The sequence below is a fragment of the Triticum urartu genome, chromosome 5 (genome assembly GCF_003073215.2).
Source record: "Triticum urartu cultivar G1812 chromosome 5, Tu2.1, whole genome shotgun sequence".
Lineage (NCBI taxonomy): Eukaryota > Viridiplantae > Streptophyta > Magnoliopsida > Poales > Poaceae > Triticum > Triticum urartu.
This window is the reverse complement of record NC_053026.1, coordinates 294,189,139-294,210,912: the sequence shown is the minus strand read 5'-3', so window position 1 is coordinate 294,210,912 and position 21,774 is coordinate 294,189,139.

Here is a 21,774-nt window from a genome sequence, read left to right as displayed (position 1 = left end):
TATATTGGATGATATGGTTTGGCCAAGGGGTCAGGCCCATGGGGCAATAAGTCGGTGCAAAAGGAGTTTTGCGGAGGCCAGGGGGCCAAACGCCAGAGACCCGCCGAGGCCCATGGCGTCTGGGCCAGACACCATGGATTGTGGCGTTTGGTCATGGAGTCCAAGTGGGACTCTTGCCTTTCGGGCAAAACCGACTTTGAGGAGGCTTTTGCTCCAAGTTTCGACCCCAGGGCTCAACATATAAATAGAGGGGCAGGCTAGCTGTAAGTGCATCTAGTGCCACCCCTAGTTGGTTTTGGAGTATTGACGACAAACCTAGTTGAGGGACTAATGTGTTTGTGAGAATTGCAGGATAACACAGGTAGAAGTCCCTCATTGATTCGGTTTTCCTACCAGAGATGACCCCTAAAAATGTATGAAGACATTGAAGTCAAAGGTGGTATATGAAGATATTCACATTGAAGACTATGACAAGAGAAGACACCACATGAAGTCTATGGAGCTCGAAGACTTAGATCTTTCATAGTTCCTTTTCTTTTGTGTTGAGTCATAGGAACCACCGTACTGTTAAGTGGGGTCCAAGAGAACCAGTCAGATTGACTGGAGTGATGCCTAACTAAAAACCTATGTCTTCGAGTGAAGACTATGAGAGCGAATCTTGTCCAGAGTCGGACAAGTCAGCTTTGCTTGTAGCCCAAGTAAAGTTGCCGTGTGAGTTTGAAATCTGACCGTTGGAACACGTGTCAGTTCCTTAGTGACCCAGGGTCATTTCGGACAAATCAGGTCGGGTTGCCAAGTGGCTATAAATAGCCCACCCCCACAACCATAAACGGTTGGCTGCTCAGATTGAGAGTACGGCTTTTGTCGTTTGAGAGCAACCCACCTCGAAGCCTTTGAGAGAAAATTCCTTGCGAGGATAAAGCCCTAACCACCCAGAGCCAGTGAGAATTGGGCATCACTTAAGTCTTCTTGTCTGTGTGATCTGAAGACTTATTACACTTGAGGACTGTGCATCCTCCAGCCGGTTAGGCGTCGCGTTCTGAGCATCCAAGAGACATTGTGGACTGCCGGTGAACGAAGTCTGTGAAGGTTTGGGAGTCTACCTTGAAGACTTACCAGAGTGATTGGGCGAGGTCTGTGTGACCTTAGCTCAGGGGGAATACGGTGAGGACTGGGTGTCCTGAGCTGCGTGTTCAGGACTGGGTGTCCGGGACTGTGTGTCCTAAGGTTTAAATACCTAGCCGCCCCAACCAGACATACAGTTGTCACAGCAACTGGAACTGGTCCAACAAATCATTGTCTTCAACGAGTCACTGGTTTCATCTTCCCTTCCCTTTACTTACTGTTGCTCCTTGTGAAGTTATTGTATGTTTGCACTATCTTTTGTCTTCATTGAGTGACTGCATGTTCTGTATGGCTTCATAATATCTTCCTACCTGATCCTTACTACATTGCTGCTATTAAGTCATTGTGCTTTCACTTCATTGAATACTTGACTATGGCTTGCCTAGTGTAGTCTACCTTCCGCTGCATGGTAATAGGTTTATTTCTATCGTTTGTCTTCATAACTTCCACGTTTTGAAGACTTTCGTAAAAATCGCCTATTCACCCCCCTCTAGTCGATATAACGCACTTTCACTAGCACCAAAGACACATCAAGAAACACCAAGCCGTGTGCCGGCTACCCTGTCCCCTCTAGTTTATCCTTCGTCGTAGTTTTCGTAGTGCTTAGGCGAAGCCCTGCTGAGATTGTTCTTTACCAACACCGTCACCACGCCGTTGTGCTGCCGGAACTCATCTACTACTTCGCCCCTCTTGCTGGATCGAGAAGGCGAGGACATCATCGAGTTGAACGTGTGCATAACTCGGAGGTGCCGTGGTTTCGGTACTTGTATCGGTCAGATCATGAAGACGTACGACTACATCAACCGCGTTGATATAACGCTTCTGCGAACGGTCTACGAGGGTATGTAGACAACACTCTCCCCTCTCGTTGCTATGCATCATCATGATCCTGCGTGTGCGTAGGAATTTTTTTGAAATTACTACGTTCCCCAACAGTCATGTCCATTCGTGCCTCTCCGATGATGCGTGAGTAGTCTTTTGTAGACCTTCAGGTCTGTATTTAGTAGCTAGATGGCTTCCTCTCTCTCTTTTGATTCTCAATAAAATGATCTCTTGGAGATCCATATGATGTAACTCGTTTTGCGGTGTGTTTGTTGGGATGCGATGAACTTTGAGTTTATGATCAGATCTATCTTTTTACCCATGAAAGTTATCTGAGTCCTCTTTTATCTCTTATATGCATTATTGCTTATAGCCTCGTATTTCTTCTTAGATATTTGGGTTTTGTTAGGCCAACTTGATGTATTTATCTTGCAATGGGAAGAGGTGCTTTGTGATGGGTTCGATCTTATGGTGCTTGATCCCAGTGACAGAAGGGGAACCGACATGATGTATCGTTGCTATTAAGGATAACAAGATGAGGTCTATTTCTACATAAATAGATCTTGTCTACATCATGTCATCTTTCTTATTGCATTACTCCGTTTTTCCATGAACTTAATACACTAGATGCATGCTGGATAGTGGTCGATGTGTGGAGCGCAACTCCGCACCCCGGAAGCCCTCCTAAGTCCAGCAAACCGACCAATGTATCCGCCCTCAAATCGTAGCTGCTCGCGCCAAAAACCCACGTCAGATCGCGTGTCCCTCGAAAAAGCTGGGGCGAAGGACAAGAAGGGGAGGCAGAATCCTTACTCGAGAAGCGCGGGGCTCGATCCCTCCACCCGGAAATGGCAGATCTCTCGGCGCTCTGATATGAGATTTGGGGTGGGCGGGGTGGTGTGTCGCCGGGGTGGGGGGGTGTGGTGTTTTGTGTGAGTGTTTTGGTTTCTTCGTCGCCCCCTTTTTTCATTTTTGTTTATTTTTTTCCGCGACGCTCACCACTACCTTCGGCATCAGATCTGTGCCCCCATTTTATAGGCCGTCGGGTGCACACATTTTTGTTAGTCCAAAGTTTTATTTACACTAATCTTGGGGTTTTATCGCTAAATTCTCCTCGGTTGAATCGCCATGGTTTGGTTTTCGTGAAGGTGACAAGAAATCCATGAAGAGAAAACAATAACACCGTGAGAGGAATATGCAAGGTGTCATTCATAAGAAAAATTGAACATCCCGTTAGGGTTACAATCTTTTTCACTTCTCACTCCAAGTGACTTGGCACGGCAGTGATCCTCCTTTATTGACACCAAGTTTGTTTTGCATCAGAATAACATTATCTAGTAAGTTTAGTTTAAAAATAAAACATCTAGTAAGTTCCATCCCAAAAAGTTCTTGCCCAATATACTGAAGTTAAGAATTAGAACAAAGAAAAGGGATGGTAAGAACATCTCGGGCAACTTAGTCTCTATCGAGGAAGTTCTGAAAAAAAACTTGTTTCGATAGATTTATGTTTTTCATCTCTTTTTTATCACCCAATACTTCCCAAAGACCATGGGGACCACGTTTCACCCCAGCGGCCCCCTGATGTCCCATGTTCGCTCCATCCCTCATCGTCAAGCGTCGCCCGGCCACCGGAGCATCGTGATTGACTATCAGGTTGTCATCGATCTCCCGCACTGTTCCTTATCCTCAGGGTCCAGCGTCGGTGCGCCGCCGACCTAGCCAACAATCGTCGCTCTACCCCTCTAAAATTCAGAGGGTACACAATAACCATGTGGAAGATGTTTCAGGCCCCAAACAAATCGACGATTGTCCTTCGTATGAGAAAAGAAAATATGAGCATGATTGTCCCTAGAAAATACCATTAAAATGAAGAGACAACACTTTGTTTATCGTTATATGATGCATGTCGAATCTGAGGGAGACTGGTAACAGGGATGCCCGATACATCTCCATCATATCTACTTTTCCAAACACTTTTGCTCTTGTTTTGGATTCTGTTTTGAATGAAACTAACCCGGACTAACGTTGTTTTCAGTCGAACTACCATGGTGTTGTTTTTGTGCAGAAATAAAAGTTCTCAAAATTAGATGAAACTATGCGGAGATATTTTATTGAATAACTAAAAAAATGTGACGCCCCGATTTGACCGTACACTAATCATACACGCAAATGTGTACGATCAAGATCAGGGACTCATGGGATGATATCACAACACAACTCTAGACACAAATTAAAATAATACAAGCTTTATATTACAAGCCAGGGGCCTCGAAGGCTCGAATACAAGAGCTCGATCATAGACGAGTCAGCGAAAGCAACAATATCTGAGTACCGACATAAGTTAAGCAAGTTTGCCTTAAGAAGGCTAGCACAAACTGGGATACAAATCGAAAGAGGCGCAGGCCTCCTGCCTGTGATCCTCCTAAACTACTCTTGGTCGTTGTCAGCGGGCTGCACGTAGTAGTAGGCACATCCAGTGTAGTAGGAGTCGTCGTCGACAGTGGCGTCTGGCTCCTGGACTCCAACGTCTGGTCACAGCAATCGGGTATAGAAAGGGAGAAAAGAGGGAGCAAAGCAACCGTGAGTACTCATCCAAAGTACTCGCAAGCAAAGAGCTACACTACATATGTATGCATTGGTATCAAATGGAATAAGGGTATCATATGTGGACTGAACTGCAGAATGTCATAATAAGAGGGGGATAGCCAGTCCTATCGAAGACTATGCTTCTGGCCACCTCCATCTTGCAGCATGTAGAAGAGAGTAGATGGTAAGTTCACCAAGTAGCAACGTGTAGCATAATCCTACCCGGCGATCCTTCCCTCGTCGCCCTGTTGGAGAGTAATCACCGGGTTGTATCTGGCACTTGGAAGGGTGTGTTTTATTAAGTATCTGGTTCTAGTTGTCATAAGGTCAAGGTACAACTCCAAGTCGTCCTGTTACCGAAGATCACGGCTATTCGAATAATTAACTTCCCTGCAGGGGTGCACCACATTTCCCAACACGCTCGATCCCCTTTGTCTGGACACACTTTCCTGGGTCATGCCCGGCCTCGGAAGATCAACACGTCGCAGCCCTACCTAGGCTCAACAAAGAGGTTAGCACGCCGGTCTAAATCCTATGTCCCAGGGGTCTAGGCCCATCGCCCATTGCACACCTGCATGTTGCGAATGCGGCCGACGAGCAGACCTAGCAACCTCCATTACAAAGGAAGTTGCGTTACTCGGTCCAACCCGGTGCGCGCCGCTCAGTCGCTGATGTCACGAAGGCTTCGGCTAATACCACGACGTCGAGTGCCCATAACTGTTCCCACATAGTTGGTTAGTGCGTATAGCCCAGTAGCCACACTCAGATTAAATACCAAGATCTCGTTAAGTGTGTTATTTTGAAATAACCACGGACACCGATCACGGCCAGGCCCACCTCTCTCCTAGGTGGTCTCAACCTGCCATGTCGCTCCGCCACAGTGTAACAGTCGGGAGCCTTCGGGAACTCAGGCCCACCTCTACCGGGATGGAGCCACCTGCCCCTTCAGCCCCCAACATCGGAATCACTCACGGGTACTCAATGAGCCGACCCGACTTTAGTCACCATCTGTATAGTATGTATATATGTATAAGTATATACCCGTAATTACCTCCCGAGTGATCACGACCCGATAGTATAGCATGGCAGACGAACAAGAATGTAGGGCCACTGATGATAAACTAGCATCCTATACTAAGCATTAGGATTGCAGGTAAAGGTAACAACAGTAGTAGTAGCAAGGACATGCTATGCATCAGGATAGGATTAACAGAAGCAGTAACATGCTACACTACTCTAATGCAAGAAGTAGAGAGAAGAGTATGTGATATCTGGTGATCAAAGGAGGGCTTGCCTGGTTGCTCTGGCAAGAAGGACATGTCGTCAACACCGTAGTCGAATTGGGGGTCATCGGCAGTCTCGGGGTCTACCGGAAAGAAGTAACGGAGGGGGAACACAATAAATAACAAAGCAATCAAAGCATCACAAAGCATAACGAGGTAATACGCAGAGCTAGGTATGCCCTAACGCGGTATTAGGTGATAATGGTGAAGGGCGGAAACATCCGGGAAGGTATGCCCGAAGTTTCACGTTTTCGGATAGATGAACCGAAGGGGAAAAGTTGCGTGTTTGCTATGCTAGGGATGTGTAGCGGACGAACGGGCTGCGTATCCGGAATCGTCTCGTTGTTCTGAGCAACTTTCATGTATAAATTATTTTAATCCGAGTTACAGTTTATTTTATATTAATTCTCAAAGTTTTAATCAATTTCTAAATTTTCGATTCATATTAATTTGAATTTAATAATTGGATAAATACTAAGTGCACCCAACAGAATGCTACATAGGCTGACAGGTGGGGCCAGGATAGCTGAGTCAGCAGTACAGTCAGCATTGACTGGGTCAATGTTGACCAATCAACAGGGCTCGTGGGGTCTACATGTCATTTATTGGGCCAACCCAGTCAGCAGTCTGACCGGTCAAACTAGACAGGGAGACCCACATGCCATTGTCTCAGTGCCTACATAGGGTTTACAAATTGTTTTGGTTAATTTTATTAACTAACAGGCCCACATGTCAGTGTAAAGTTAGCCCCTAACTAATCTAATTAAACCTAACATTGATTTAAACAGGGCCTACCCCATCTGCCAGAGACACAACTGACAGTGGCCTCGGTTGAGCACGTACGTGCGCACCAGGGGGCGCCGGCGGCCATGGCCGAGTGCGGCCATGAGCGGCACAGGGCGTGGGGAGCAGGGCACAGCCCCCGGGAAGCAGTAACCCCAGCAGGCGTGGCCCCGACGCCGACGGAGTGGCGAGATGCAGGTAGAAGAAGCAGCAGCGGGCAGCAAACAAAAACAACGGCCAGCAGCGCAGCATAGCAGCAGCAGCACACCGCAAGCAACGCGGCAAGGCAGAGCAAGGCACGGTAGTGCAGGGGAGCTCGTCCTTGGTGGCAACCAGGCTAAAGGGCGCGAAGGAGAGATGGGAGAGATCACGGAGGACCGGAGCTCACTACGGGGGTTCGAGGAGAAGCTCGGGGAGGCCGATGTGGCACCATAGCAGCGGCAAGGTGGCGCGGCAGTGGCGGTGTCGGCGACTTGGGCGAGCGCGCGCCGGTAGGCGCCGACCGGGCGCGGTCAAGGGAGCTGCGGAGTAGCCACGGCTCTGGCGACGACGGCGTGGGAAGGCTTGCTGGACCGCCGGGAGCAGCGGCGGGCGGCCGGGTACGGCGGGGGAGATCCAGTTGAGGGGGCGCCGCACAGTCGAGTGGACGCCATGGCCGCGAGGAGGAGGGCTCCGGCGCGAGGACGACATGAGGGGCTTCAGGGCGGCACAACTCGGCGACAGGGGACCGAGCGAGCATGGGATCGAGCGTGAGCGCTCTCTCCTGTCCTTGCGGCACGAGGTGGGGGGATCGAGTGGATCAGACGGGAGGAGTGGGGAGAGATGGGGATCGAGCAAGGGATCGGCTAGGGTTAGCTCGCTGGTGGGGGCGGCTGGGCCGTGAGCTTTCTAGATGGGCCAAGTGCCCAGTAGGTTAGGTTAGTTAGTTTCTTTTTGTTTTGTTTTTTTGTTTTTTTGTTTTCCCTTTTCTCTTTTTCTGTTATTTCTCTTTGTTTCCTATTGTTTTATTTTTTTTGTAAAATATATACTTGGCATCTAATTTAGTATTTCAATTTAGGCCATTGTCACAAAAAGTCTAGTCCTCAAATAATTTAGTTTGAAATTTTATTAATTACAAAAGGTATTTATATAATTATTTATGCTGTTGTTTTATTCATCTAATAGTATTTAAACATTTTATAAAGGTGTGGTTTCTCCACCTTTATTACTTATGATTTATTTGTCCTAGCTTGAACATTTTAGTTTTAATGTTTGAAAACTTTTGATGTTTGTCTTTATTTTAAATTTGAATTTGAACCAGTTTTGAACCATCGCGAGATTAACAACAGTATCCGAGGTGACGTGGCATCATTAGCGTGGAGTTACTGTAGCTTAATTATCCGGGCGTCACAAAAAATACTTGAACGAAGATCTACTAGAGGGGACCCACCTATTGCCCACAAGGCAACAGGGCACGCCTACACCCCAGGACGCGCCCTGATGCCTTGTGGGCCCCACGAGGCTCCGTCTGACCTAATTCCAAGCTTATAATTTCCGTTTTCATGAGAAAAATTAAGCAAAAAAGTTTCATCGCGTTTTACAATTCGGAGCCGCCGCCACCTCCTGTTCTTCATTGGGAAGGCTGATCTGGAGACTATTTGGGGTTTCCGAGAGGGGGATTCATCATCGTCGTTGTAATCAACCCTTCTTCATCAATAATTCCATGATACTCACCACCGGGAGTGCGTAATTCCTTCGTAGGCTTGATGGACGGTGGAGTTGATTGAGATTTATCATGTAATTGAGTCAACTTGTTAGGGCTATGATCCCTAGTATCTACTATGTTCTGAGATTGATGTTGCTATGACTTTGCTATGCTTAGTGCATGTCAGTATGACCCAAGTGCCATGATTTCATATCTGGACTCTCTATGTTTTCATGAATATATTTGAGTTCTTGATCTTATCTGCTAGTTGTATGCACTTGTTATTGTTCTGATGTTCTTATCTGTAGACCCCAAGGTGACAATAATTGGGATACTCTCCGGGGATGACTGTAATTTGAGGAGTTCATGTATTCACCATGTGTTAGTGCTTTGTTTGGGTTCTCTATTAAAAGGAGGCATTAATATCCCTTAAATTTCCTTATGAATCACACTTCCATGGAAGGGTAGGATAAAAGATGTCATGGAAGTTTGATACGTCTCCAACGTATCTATAATTTTCAATCGTTCCATGCTATTATATTTTCAATCTTGAATGTTTTATATGCATTATTGTGCCATTTTATATCATTTTGGGGACTAACTTATTAACCTAGTGCCGAGTGCGAGTTGTTGTTTTTCCTTGTTTTTGTCTTTACAGAAAATCAATACCAAATGGAGTCCAAATGGAACGAAACTTTTTGACGATTTTTCCTGGACCACAAGACACCCTGGAAGCTTCGGGAGGAGGCCACGAGGTGGCCACAAGCTCAGGGGGTGCGCCCCCCAAGCTTGTTGCCCCCTGTGTCACTTTTAACCCTAATTCTTCTTCTATAAATACCCGAATATTCCTCGAAGACCAGAGGGCACACCAAAAATACTTTTCCGCCGCCGCAAGTTTCTGTCTTCGTGAGATCCCATCTGGGACCTTGATGCGGAGCATCCTACAAACATCACCATGTCAAGAGTCCGTTTGGCAAGTGACACGTCCGACATATACTTCACATACATAAAGGTGAACCATCTCCTTTACATATACTTCACATACATAAAGGACGACTGAGGGAGTCCTGGATGAGGGGGTCTCCGGATAGCCAGACTATATCCTTTGGCCGGACTGTTGGACTATGAAGATACAAGATTGAAGACTTCGTCCCATGTCCGGATGGGACTTTCCTTGGCGTGGAAGGCAAGCTTGGCAATACGGATATGTAGATCTCCTCCCTTGTAACCGACTCTGTGTAACCCTAGCCCCCTCCGATGTCTATATAAACCGGAGGGTTTAGTCCGTAGGACAACATACAATCATACCATAGGCTAGCTTCTAGGGTTTAGCCTCTACGATCTCGTGGTAGATCAACTCTTGTAATACTCATATCATCAAGATCAATCAAGCAGGACGTAGGGTACTACCTCCATCGAGAGGGCCCGAACCTGGGTAAATATCATGTCCCCTGCCTCCCGTTACCATCCGCCTTAGACACATAGTTCGGGACCCCCTACCCGAGATCCACTGGTTTTGACAGCGACATTGGTGCTTTCATTGAGAGTTCCACTGTGCCGTCACCATAAGGCTCGATGGCCCCTTCGATCATCGGTAACGATGCGGTCCAGGGTGAGGTTTTCCACTGCGGCCAGTTCGCTTGGCCATCTGGAGTAGATCGAGAGCTACGCCCCTGGCCATCAGGTCAGGTTCGGAAACCTAAACTACACTGCCGACATCCGCGGAGACTTGATCTTCGACGGATTCGAGCCCATGTCAGGTGCGCCGCACGATCACGGCAAGCATGATTTAACTCTGCCGTCGGGCAGTGTTCGGGAGATCACACCTACAACTACTCCGGCCTTCAATCCGGAGCAAATTGCGCCATCCGAGGACGGAGGGATAGACCCTGCCACGGAGGCCGCACTCTCAGTGGCGACGAAGCCGGATACTGACTTCACCCCTTACGAGAGCCGTGTTGCTGAACCACTGGATTCGTCTCCGGCCACAGACTCCGAGCCACCTGCATCCGTGCCTATCGAATCCGATTGGGCGCCGATCATGGAGTTCACCTCCGTGGATATCTTTCAGCACTCACCTTTCGGTGACATGCTAAATTCATTAAGGTCTCTCTCCTTGTCAGGAGATCCTTGGCCGAACTATGTCCGGCTAGAATGGGATGCGGACGATGAAGAAATTCCCTGCCCACCCACCACCCACTTAGTAGCCTCTGTCGACGATTTAACTGACATGCTCGATTTCGACTCCACAAACATTGATGGCATGGACGACGATGCAGGAGAGGAACAACAACTAGTGCCCACAGGACACTGGACAGCCTCTTCATCACATGACATATACATGGTGGATACACCCAAAGAAAACGATGACGAGGAATGGGAGGAGACAGCTGAGGATGACCCCTCCAAGAAGCAAACAAAGCGTCGGCGTAGGCGCCGCTCCAAATCCCGCCTCGGCAAAAACAACAATAACAGGGTAAGAGAAAATAAACACTCCAGTCGACTCCAGAGGAAACGACGACCACATTGCCCCGGCGGCAAAGCACGATGAAGCTGCAAAACGGCGAACATAGTACGGATCCGACGTCCGAACACGGCGACGCCGAGGATAAACCTCATCAAACCCCCTCTGGGGAGGAAAACAGTCCGGACAAAGATGCACACATCATCCCGGAAACGCACTTGGAGCAAGAGAACCTCTGCAGAAGGCTTATTGCCACAGCGAGGAGTGTGATGAAGCAGAAGCAAAGTCTTAAGGCCGAACAAAATACGCTCAACAACAGGTGGAACAAAGTGCTCGACAACGAAGAAAAGTATGGTGGAGGTTACCACACAAAGAGCTATCCAAAGCACAAGCTATTACCCGAATTCGACGATGAGGCCTTAGACCCCATACAGTCGAAAAATAAAACGGCCAACCGGCCGGATCAACCACCTTGTGACCGCGATAGAGCGGCTAACAAGGTCGCACATAAGTCAACACACGATCTACATAAGAACTTGCGCCAAAAATCCAGTATGACCAGATCCATCTATGGATCTAGGAAGCGTGCTCTAGCACAAAATCAAAACCGAATACTACAACCATCCAAATGCCATGACACATCCAAATATAGGGGTGCCTCACACCCCCTATGTTTCACCGATGAGGTGCTGGACCACGAATTCCTAGAAGGATTCAAACCGGTGAACATAGAGGCGTACGACGGGACCACAGACCCTGGTGTCTGGATTGAGGACTTTATTCTCCATATCAATATGGCTCGTGGAGACGATCTCCATGCCATCAAGTACTTGCCCCTCAAGCTTAAAGGACCAGCTCAGCACTGGCTGAAAGGCCTCCCCGAAAACTCAATTGGAAGTTGGGAGGAGCTCGAGGACGCTTTTCGGGCTAATTTTCAAGGGACCTATGTCCGACCTCTGGATGCAGACGATTTAAGTCATATAATTCAACAGCCCGGAGAGTTAGCCCGAAAGCTTTGGAACAGGTTTCTCACTAAGAAGAACCAAATCGTCGACTGTTCGGACGCCGAAGCCTTAGCATCTTTCAAGCACAGCGTCCGAGACGAATGGCTCGCCAGACACCTCGGCCAAGAAAAACCAAGAACAATGGCAGCCCCAACGAGCCTCATGACCCTCTTTTGCGCGGGCGAAGATAGCTGGTTAGCCCGCAGTAGCACCAGCGACCCAAGCACATCCGAAGTCAGGGATGGCGATGGAAAACCACGACGCAGTAAAAACAAGCTTCGAAATAAAGAAGACAGCCCAAATAATACGGCGGTCAACGTCGGATTCAGGGGCTCTCGACCAGGTCAACGGAAAAAGCCTTTCAAAGGCAGCAGAGATGGACCGTCTAGCCTAAACAAGATTCTCGACACTTTTGATCGCGGGGATCACGCGACAAGCATCCGGCATGAAGGATTGGCTGCCTTGGTGTTAGACCCAATAATAAACGGATACCACCTCACACGAGTCCTTATGGACGGCGGCAGTGGTCTAAATCTGATATATCAGGACATAGTCCGTAAAATGGGGATAGACCCAACAAAAATAAGCCACAGTAATACTACCTTCAAGGGAGTAATACCAAGCCCAGAGGCCCGCTGTACGGGCTCTCTATTACTAGAGGTTGTATTCGGTTCTCCCGACAACTACTCGGAAGAGCGGCTTTTGCTCATTTTAATGCAGCACCGCATTACGCTTCTCTCAAGCTTAAGATACCCGGTCCACGTGGCACCATCACAGTTAGTGGAAATATTGAGCATTCTCTACGCGCGGAAGAATGTGTGACAGCCTTAACAGCCGAGCACTAGACGGCCTCACCAACCAGAATAAATGACAGGTCGTCAAGACCACGGACACGGTTAGACGAGTCCGACGCATCACTACATATACATGAGATTGGTTTGATGGTTAAACCCTCATAGACGGTACCAGGGGCTTCCCGCGTATAATCAGGGCTTGTTTGGCTCAACTTGACTTATCTTGAATTTCAATGGTTTATTGATAATAACCAATCTTCTGGCACGACAACTTTCACCTAAGTTCTTCTCTTTTGCAGATGACAATCGTGCTACACCCGTCCAGGACACGGCACAACGGAGACACAGGCGCAGACGTGCAGCAGGGACCCGCTCAAAGGTTTCTTTTCAGATTAAGACCCTGCGTAAACCTTTTTACGCTCTCTTGTTGTTCACATCCTCCGGATACTCAATACAACCGAGAAGGATGCTGACGTTATTGGCATGTGGCCACGTCAGGATATTGCACGTACCTGGACACTCGGGGTTTATTATTAAGGGCATTGTTCAGCTCGGCATATGTTATAAAGACCGAATACCTTAGGGAGTGTTCAGCGTCATGAGTTCGGCCTTATATGCATCATCTCCAAATCATGTCTTTGGTCAAATGTTGCGTTTTCCTGGCTCCCATGTTTTGGTACCTTACGTTCCGCTATATCGGCTAAGGTAGCGCTGGGAGAACTACTGTGATTGTGCCCTGGTTCATCTGGATGAGCACCTCAGTAGAGAAAGCCGAAAATTGACTGTCATGATAAAGCACGAGACTGGTCAACCACTCGATGACTTAGCGGAATCTTCGGGATTCCTCCGCATTAACGAAGGGCCGTTCCCCGGTCATGTACGTACGCTCCCCGTATTCGGACGAGCGCGGAGGTACCAGGGGCTATCTAGTAGTCCCGCCGTCAAACTCCTATGGCTAAGTGTAAGTGTTAAAGCAATATAGTCCGATTGCCTCGTTCGCTATGCTACCACCTCCTTTATGGACCAAGACGTTGGATCAAGTGTGAATACGCGTTTTTTGCGAACACCCCCGCATTATATGCGTGGGGGCTGAAGCCGATGACTGCAAACTTTCAGATTATATTCACATATACATAAACGGTCGCACAGGAGACATCATAATACTTTCAGGCAAAAGTATAAACACAGCCTTTATAATTCAATAAAACATTGTTTTTACAATGGGAATACATGTCACTAGAACATAATATTCTTCGAGCACTGAGCCTCTATCGAACGAGCGCCTTCAAGGACTTCTTCAAAGCAGTGCTCGACAGCTACACGGCCCACAGCCGAACCCTGTGTTGCAATTGTGGTGGCCTCCATCTCTTCCCAGTATGTCTTAACACGGGCAAGTGCCATCCGTGCACCCTCTATGCACGCCGACCTCTTCATAGCGTCGATGTGCAACACAACACCAAGGAATTGTTGCACTAAACTAAAGTAACTATTCGGCCTTGGCCCTTCAGGCCACAGATGATCCACAACAGACCTCATGGCAAGTCCGGACAACCTATGGAGCTCGGCCCACTCGGCCATTCGCTCATTCAACAGCAGCGGGCGCACTGGAGCATGGAACTGTGACCAGAACAGCTTTTCCACTTCACGATCTTTATGATCCTTGAAGTACTCGGCCACATCAGCAGCACTTGCTGCCAAATCCACGTATGCATCTGCAGAACTCCATAGTTGATCAAGAGGGGCATACTTCGGATCTCCGAACTTAGTCCGCAACAAAAAGGGCTTCCCAACTGCGATATATCCAGCTTGACGTAGCTCCTCCTTCGGCGCTCTGATTTTGGAGCGGGCTTCCTTGGCTGCTACCATGGCCTTCTCCAGGTCCATCGCCTTCGCTCGGCTTTCTTTTTCAAGAAGCTGGTAACAATCAGCGGCATCTTTCAACTCAACGACCATCTTGGCTATTCTTTCCTTGATTTGGCAATGCGCGGCCTGTTCGGCCCTCAGCTCTTCGATCGCCTTTAGAGCGGACACATCGCTATTTCTGGCTTGCTCCTTGGCTCGGGCAAGTTCCACCCGAAGGGTCTCCACGGTGGCAGCTCCATCTGCAGTCACAACATATTAAAGATACTGGCATCATGCTCCTCTTACTATGTGTAGATCACCGGAGAAATCACATACCCTGTGCCTCGTCAAGCCGCTTGTTGACAAGCACGATGTCGGCATCTGCCGCATCAAGTTGCCGCTTTAGCTCGGCAAACTCATCAGTCCGGCTAGCCACCGGACCTTCAGCCACATGCACATGAAGGTGGTCTGATTATTACCTGGGACTATGATCCTCTGTTTGCCGCCGTTCTCGACGGCAACTAGAGTCTCAGGGGCTACTATCTGCATAGGGCACACCTAACGTGTGCGGTACTATCAAAAACATACACTATTTCACGTACCTCAAAGCTTTTCAGCAGACTCATAAAAGCTTCATGCAACCCGCTTTCGGCGGATGAAATCCTTTCAATCACCGTACCCATTAGCGTACGATGCGCTTTTGAGATGGCCGCTTGCTCCAGAAGATCCTTCAGTGCGTCGGACCACACACTGTACGGTTCTGGACTCTTTCTGTTGCTCTCTTTAGGAGCCGAATACTAGGGACTTCGGGTGGCCAAAGGATTACCCTCTGGACTTGGCGGATCAGGAGAAACCCTCAGTGACGATACTTCAGGGTCGCCCGCCTCATGAGGCGGGGTGGCAGGGGGAGGTGTTTCACTCTCCATCATCTCCGGAAGAAGATCCCCCGAAGACGAACTCTGTCGAGAAGGGCTACGATCCGAACTGCAAGATATATGCTTCGGTTATTATCTTCAGAAGTAATGTAAGATATTTTTACTATTCAGTACCTTTTGTTTACTTACAGCTCGGTAGAGAGTTGATCCCCTTGCGGACACTGTGCGGCAAGAGTACCCTCCGAGGCAGGACCCTCTGGCGGAGATTTCTTCCCCCGTTTGGAAACCTTTGTTTCCGGGTCTTCCGAGGTGGTCCTCTTCCTTCCTTGGGGAGAGGGAATTTCAGATTCTTCTCCCTGGCTATCCTCCTTTGCGGAGGCGCTAACTCCCCAGATTTGGACGAATAGTGAGTGAGGCCCGCTCTCATCCTCTTTATTCCCCCCTTTATCTTCCTCTGAGGGCGCCTGATAAGGCGCCGGCTCGAGCATTCTTTCTAGTACTGGATTGGCCGAGCCTTCGGGAAGGGGGGTCGAACACCTGATCATCTTCGCCTTTGTTATCCAGTCCTGGTCAAAGAGTGACTTTTCATAATGATGTTATGATAAATAGAAAGACAACGTGTTCGACCATGGGATTACTTACTTGGGTATCGGGGCGATTACAGCTCAGACCCGCATCCTCGATGGTGTCCGGACACTCTATTTGGGGTCCGAAGAACAATTTGTACATCTCTTCGAGCATCATGCCGAGGAAGTGCTGAATAGGTCGCGGTCCTTCCGGGTTGAATTCCCACATACGGAGGGGTCGACGTTTGCAAGGCTGGACTCGACGAACTAGCATGACTTGAATTACCATGACCAGGCTGACATCTCTCTCAAGGAGATCTCGGATGCGACTTTGCAATATCGGCACATCATTTACTGGCCCCCAGTTCAGCCCCTTGTTGATCCATGACGCCAGTTGTGGTGGAGGGCCCGAGCGAAAGGCAGGGGTGGCTACCCACTTGGCACTTCGGGGAGCTGTGATATAAAACCACTCCCGTTGCCATAAACCGGAGACCTCTGGGAAGGAACCCTCTGGCCACGGAACATCAACACTTTTGCTTATTACGACACCTCCGCACTCTGCGTGACGCCCCTTGATCATCTTCGGCTTCACATTGAAAGTTTTGAGCCACAGGCCAAAGTGTGGGGTAATGCGAAGGAAGGCCTCACACACGACGATGAACGACGAGATGTGAAGGAGGGAATTCGGGGCCAGAACATGGAAATCCAGCCCATAATAGAACATGATCCCCCTAATGAAGGGATCCAGAGCAAGGCCTAGCCCTCGGAGGAAGTGAGAGATGAACACAACACTCTCGTTGGGTTCGGGAGTGGGGATGACTTGCCCTCGGGCAGGCAGCCAGTGCAAGATTTCGGCAGTCAGATACCTGGCCTCTCTCAGCTTCTTGATGTCCTCCTCTGTGACAGAGGAAGGCATCCACCACCCTTGGAGGTTGGATCCGGACATGGTCAAAGGTCTGAAGTGCCTGACCTGAGCCTTGGGTGTTCGAACTCAAGGCGGGGGAAGGATTCGATTGAGCACGAGAGGGAAAAAAGGACAGGCCTTGGCCTCTTTATAAAGAGGGTGAATATCAAGCGTCCTCCTCGTGGTCGTTTGGGACTTGCCTAAAATCGAGGAGTCATACCAACATGCACGGTTGGGTTACCCATGTCCGTATTGATGAGAATCCCGTAATAAGGGGGACACGATCTCTGCTTTGACAAGATGTGTCAAGAAAACTACCTCGCGATATGTGCGGTGCTGGTTGAGAAAAATAGTTCGAATAATGACCGGGCCATGACATGATGTCATGCTATCAAAACGTGTCAGCAGATTAGATTTGTGGAAATATTATTCTCTCTACCGTGGTATGTGGAACTTATTTTGCAGAGCCGGACACTATCCTTGTGGTCAAAATCTTCTATGGAGTATTCGGAGGAGGAACCCGCCTTGTAATGCCGAAGACAAAACTGCACGCCGGACTCATCGTCATTGAAGCCTGGTTCAGGGGCTACTGAGGGAGTCCTGGATTAGGGGGTCTCCGGACAGCTGGACTATATCCTTTGGCCGGACTGTTGGACTATGAAGATACAAGACTGAAGACTTCGTCCCGTGTCCAGATGGGACTTTCCTTGGCGTGGAAGGCAAGCTTGGCAATACAGGTATGTAGATCTCCTCCCTTGTAACCGACTCTGTGTAACCCTAGCCCCCTCCGGTGTCTATATAAACCGGAGGGTTTAGTCCGTAGGACAACATACAATCATACCATAGGCTAGCTTCTAGGGTTTAGCCTCTACGATCTCGTGGTAGATCAACTCTTGTAATACTCATATCATCAAGATCAATCAAGCAGGACGTACGGTATTACCTCCATCGAGAGGGCCCGAACCTGGGTAAATATCGTGTCCCCTGCCTCCTGTTACCATCCGCCTTAGACGCACAGTTCGGGACCCCCTACCCGAGATCCACCGGTTTTGACACCGACAATGACAACTACATTGGTGCTCTCAAGGCGGAACAAGAACTCATGAAGGCTAAGGCTTCTCCACCCCAAGCACACTTCTAGAAGACCAAGCTCCAAGACGGCGAGCATGACGGTAGTACCACCAAGATGTCCAAGCCCAACAAGCTCCAAGACGACGCTCCCAAGTTTGACTTCGCCGCCATCCCTCTTTGTGGCATTGATGACGCCGAGTCTACTTAGACTCTTTTTCAAGAAGGTACGACGATGACTACGACTATGGAGCCATTCGAGGACCAAGCTTTGGAGGCGAACGATAAGGTGGCGAGCAAGGATGATGCTTCCATCTTTGGAGGCGAGAGTGATGATGTGCCATCTTTGGCCTTCATCCACGGCAACAGTGATGAGATGATTGAGCATGGGATTTTCCCTTCGGTCATGGAAGTGAGTGATGATGTGCCATCTTCAGCCTTCATCCATGGTGACGGTGATGAGATGGTTGAGCATTTCACCTCGACCATGGCTACGTATGATGACTTGAGTGACTTTTTCCACCATATTGAGAGTGAGAGTGACTTCACCACTAGCCCCATATATGATGAGTTGCCACAATTCCCATGTGAGGAGAGCCACAACCCCCACCACTTGAGTGAGATGATTGACTCCACCATACGTGAGGTTGAGTGCACTTACTTTGAGGGAGTGAGTGAGCCACCACATATAGAGAGTGAGGTAGTTGATAGGGCATGTGAGGCCACTATGATTTCTAACAACTTGACCTCTACCTCTATTGTGTCTTCTCATTTGGTTCTAGGTCCCATATATGATGACGCGCCGATTCTCGACGACTTCGTCCTTCCTATGGACAAGACGATGGCCATGGTGGAATATGATGCACCCCCCATGGTTCCATCAAGCTGAAGATGACCACCATTTGGTCTTTGCCACCTCACCTACACCACTTGAGTGGAATGAAAAAGGTAACATAGGTGAAGGGTGATGCTCTTATCCCACTAGTGGACATTCTTGACATTGATTTCTTGCATGATGTTGATCAACCTATTACCATGCTTCATGCTAGTGCGACTTCCCCATGCGATGATTTACCCATGTATGATGAGTCTGATGATTGCCATGTGGAGTCTATTAGTTGTGATGCCATGTTACATAGGATTTCTTATAACAATCCTTTAGGTCACAACATGTTTGACAATCCGCTTGACTTGTCATATGCTATGCATGAGATCAATCATATGTCATATTTGCAATCTCATCATAGTGACTATGCATATGCCATTAAAATAAACCCAATTTGCAACTATGGCATAGATGACAAGCCCATGGTTATTAGCATTTGTTTCTCTTGTGATGATATTGATATACTCCCTTTGCATCATTTCAATCATATGCCATGCCATGACCACCTAGCTTCGGATATGCATTCTTTTGGATGTTGCCCATTTTCTCCATATGATGTTTCTGATATTGCTCATGAGGAGACCCTCATAGTTTCCTCATGCATGTTAGGAGATTTTGATCACTCCCATCCATTGCATGATCCCAATAATTGTGTGCACAATATGCTCCCCATGAATGAACATGGTGCCATATACTAGTATGCTCAATTTGTGTCCCCATCGTGTTATACACAATAACTATTCTTTCATGATGGATGGCATGTTCTTATAACATTCATCAAATTTCTTTGAGCGGTGCCTATCTTGTGCTAACTCTAATGTGCACATACACATCATGATGGATGATGTGTACATTTACCACGCACACAATTTGTTTCGTTTGTCTTTTGGTTGTGTGGGTCCCCATCCTTCCTCGTCAACTTCACAATCCCATGAGTTGATGAAACGAGCTCTAGAGAGCAACGACGACTTGAGATCCCATGGATTCGCTTTCACACCATTCCCATCGCACAAAGACTTCACGCATTTCTTCTACATGGCCCTCACATGGTTATGGGTTACTGTCCATTAAATATTCTATGCCCATCTTTCCATGTTCACTTTGCATGATATGCTCATTCCTATGCTTTTACCATGCATTATGTGACCCATGCTTTGCATTACACATGATAATTGATTCACTACTTGTATGTGCATTTGCAAGCTTGGTGGATGTATTGCTTATTCTTGCCATGTTTCCTTTGTGATCCATTCCTATGATGATACATTGATCTTGTTTTGTAATCGTTCTTGCGATATGTCATGTGCATTGCCTATGCATATTATTTGCTCACATGACATGGTTGCCATGATTTCTTCTAGTATGTTGCATCTTCGCACTACTAGCTTGCACGACATGATTGATATGCTTGCTTATCTTACATCACCCATGATTCATACTTGCTCATTTCATGTGGTTGATAGCACCTATTGCCATGATTTGCACATGATCGCTATTACATGTTGTCATATGTCTCTATATGTCGCATCTCTCATGCTAGATGATTTGCCATGTATTGAGTGCAATGATGCATTTAGCCTTGCTAATGAGATTGCCCCCATAGATTTCTCACATATGTTTGGAGATTTTGACATATTTCTTGTGAAGCATGTTTGTCTTACCTCTTTGCACCATATACCTTGTACCATGAATATCGCCATTGTTGCATCATATTATTCATGCACTTGCGCTTCTAATGGTTATGTGCAAGAGAAGAGAACCATCATGATGGATGATGTGTTTATCTACCATGCACATACATTCTTTGCTTTGTTGTCTGTATGTGTAGGAAACTTGTACTTCGTGTCAACTTCCACTTCATGTGAGTTCACCATTCGAGCTCTTGAGAGCGAACCACCTTCTACCACGACAACGCTACATCGCATTTGCTTGTACTTCGGCATTGTGAAGGACGCACAAGACATGCTTTCAAGGTGATATTCTTCTCTTTTGAGAACCCCCAAACCATGAGCATGAATTTTGTGGATCATACTTCATGTGTTGCTTGTACCATCACACTTTGCACACATGCTAGAGATCTTGCTTCGACTTATCATTGCCACATTGCCATGACTCATGATATATATGCCTTGTGTGTTGCATCCAATTCTTGGATTACTTGCTCCTATCATATGTTTGGTTGCAAAAATGTCATTTCTTCACATATGCCATGTCCCATTGCTTGTCACATGATTGACTTGATTGCCTCACACATGATGAACAATTGCTCTTTCTATTGTGTTGAGTGCCACACAATTTTCACTACACCCTATGCACGTTATGCTTGGATTGTCTTGCACTTGACCCATATGTTTAGACACTTCATTTTATTTGGTGTGGTGAATGCTTCCTATGCCTACCATAGACTGTTTGTTGAGAGCTTTATCCATGCTTGATATGAACTTGAGGTAGATGCTAGTTCTCTTGTCACACATATTTGCATCACTACCTCACAACTGCATACTTGTCCCCGTGATATCTTTGATTGTGCTCAAATTATGTGCTTACATGTCATGTCATAATCCTTTGTCAAACCATATGCTATGCTTGATGACGATACTTGTTGGGTGAATCACCACTTGAATGCTTGGTTTTGCACTAATGCTAACCCCATTTGTTTTTCCAAGTGTTTGTTGTCCTTACTCCTTTTGAAGGAATCCCTAGACGATGTGACATTGGAGAGTGCCAATTTCGAGCTTCAAGATGACGAGTACTTGGTGCACGTCCACTTCTACACGGCGAAGCCATCTCTTTCCCATGGTGATTTGGTTTTTGATCCGAGGTCGGATCTTTCCCAGGGAGGGGGGGATGATGCGGAGCATCCTACGGACATCACCATGTCAAGAGTCCGTTTGGCAAGTGACACGTGCGGCATCCACTTCACATACATAAAGGTGAATCATCTCCCTTACACGTGCTCACTTGACCCCTTCGAGGATGGTATACTACTTGACATTCCTCTTGTGTGCATGCATAGGTATTGCCGGAGCTTCATGGACGACGAGGAGGAGTGCAAGCGCCAAGGAACACCTACACCATCCGCCAGGGA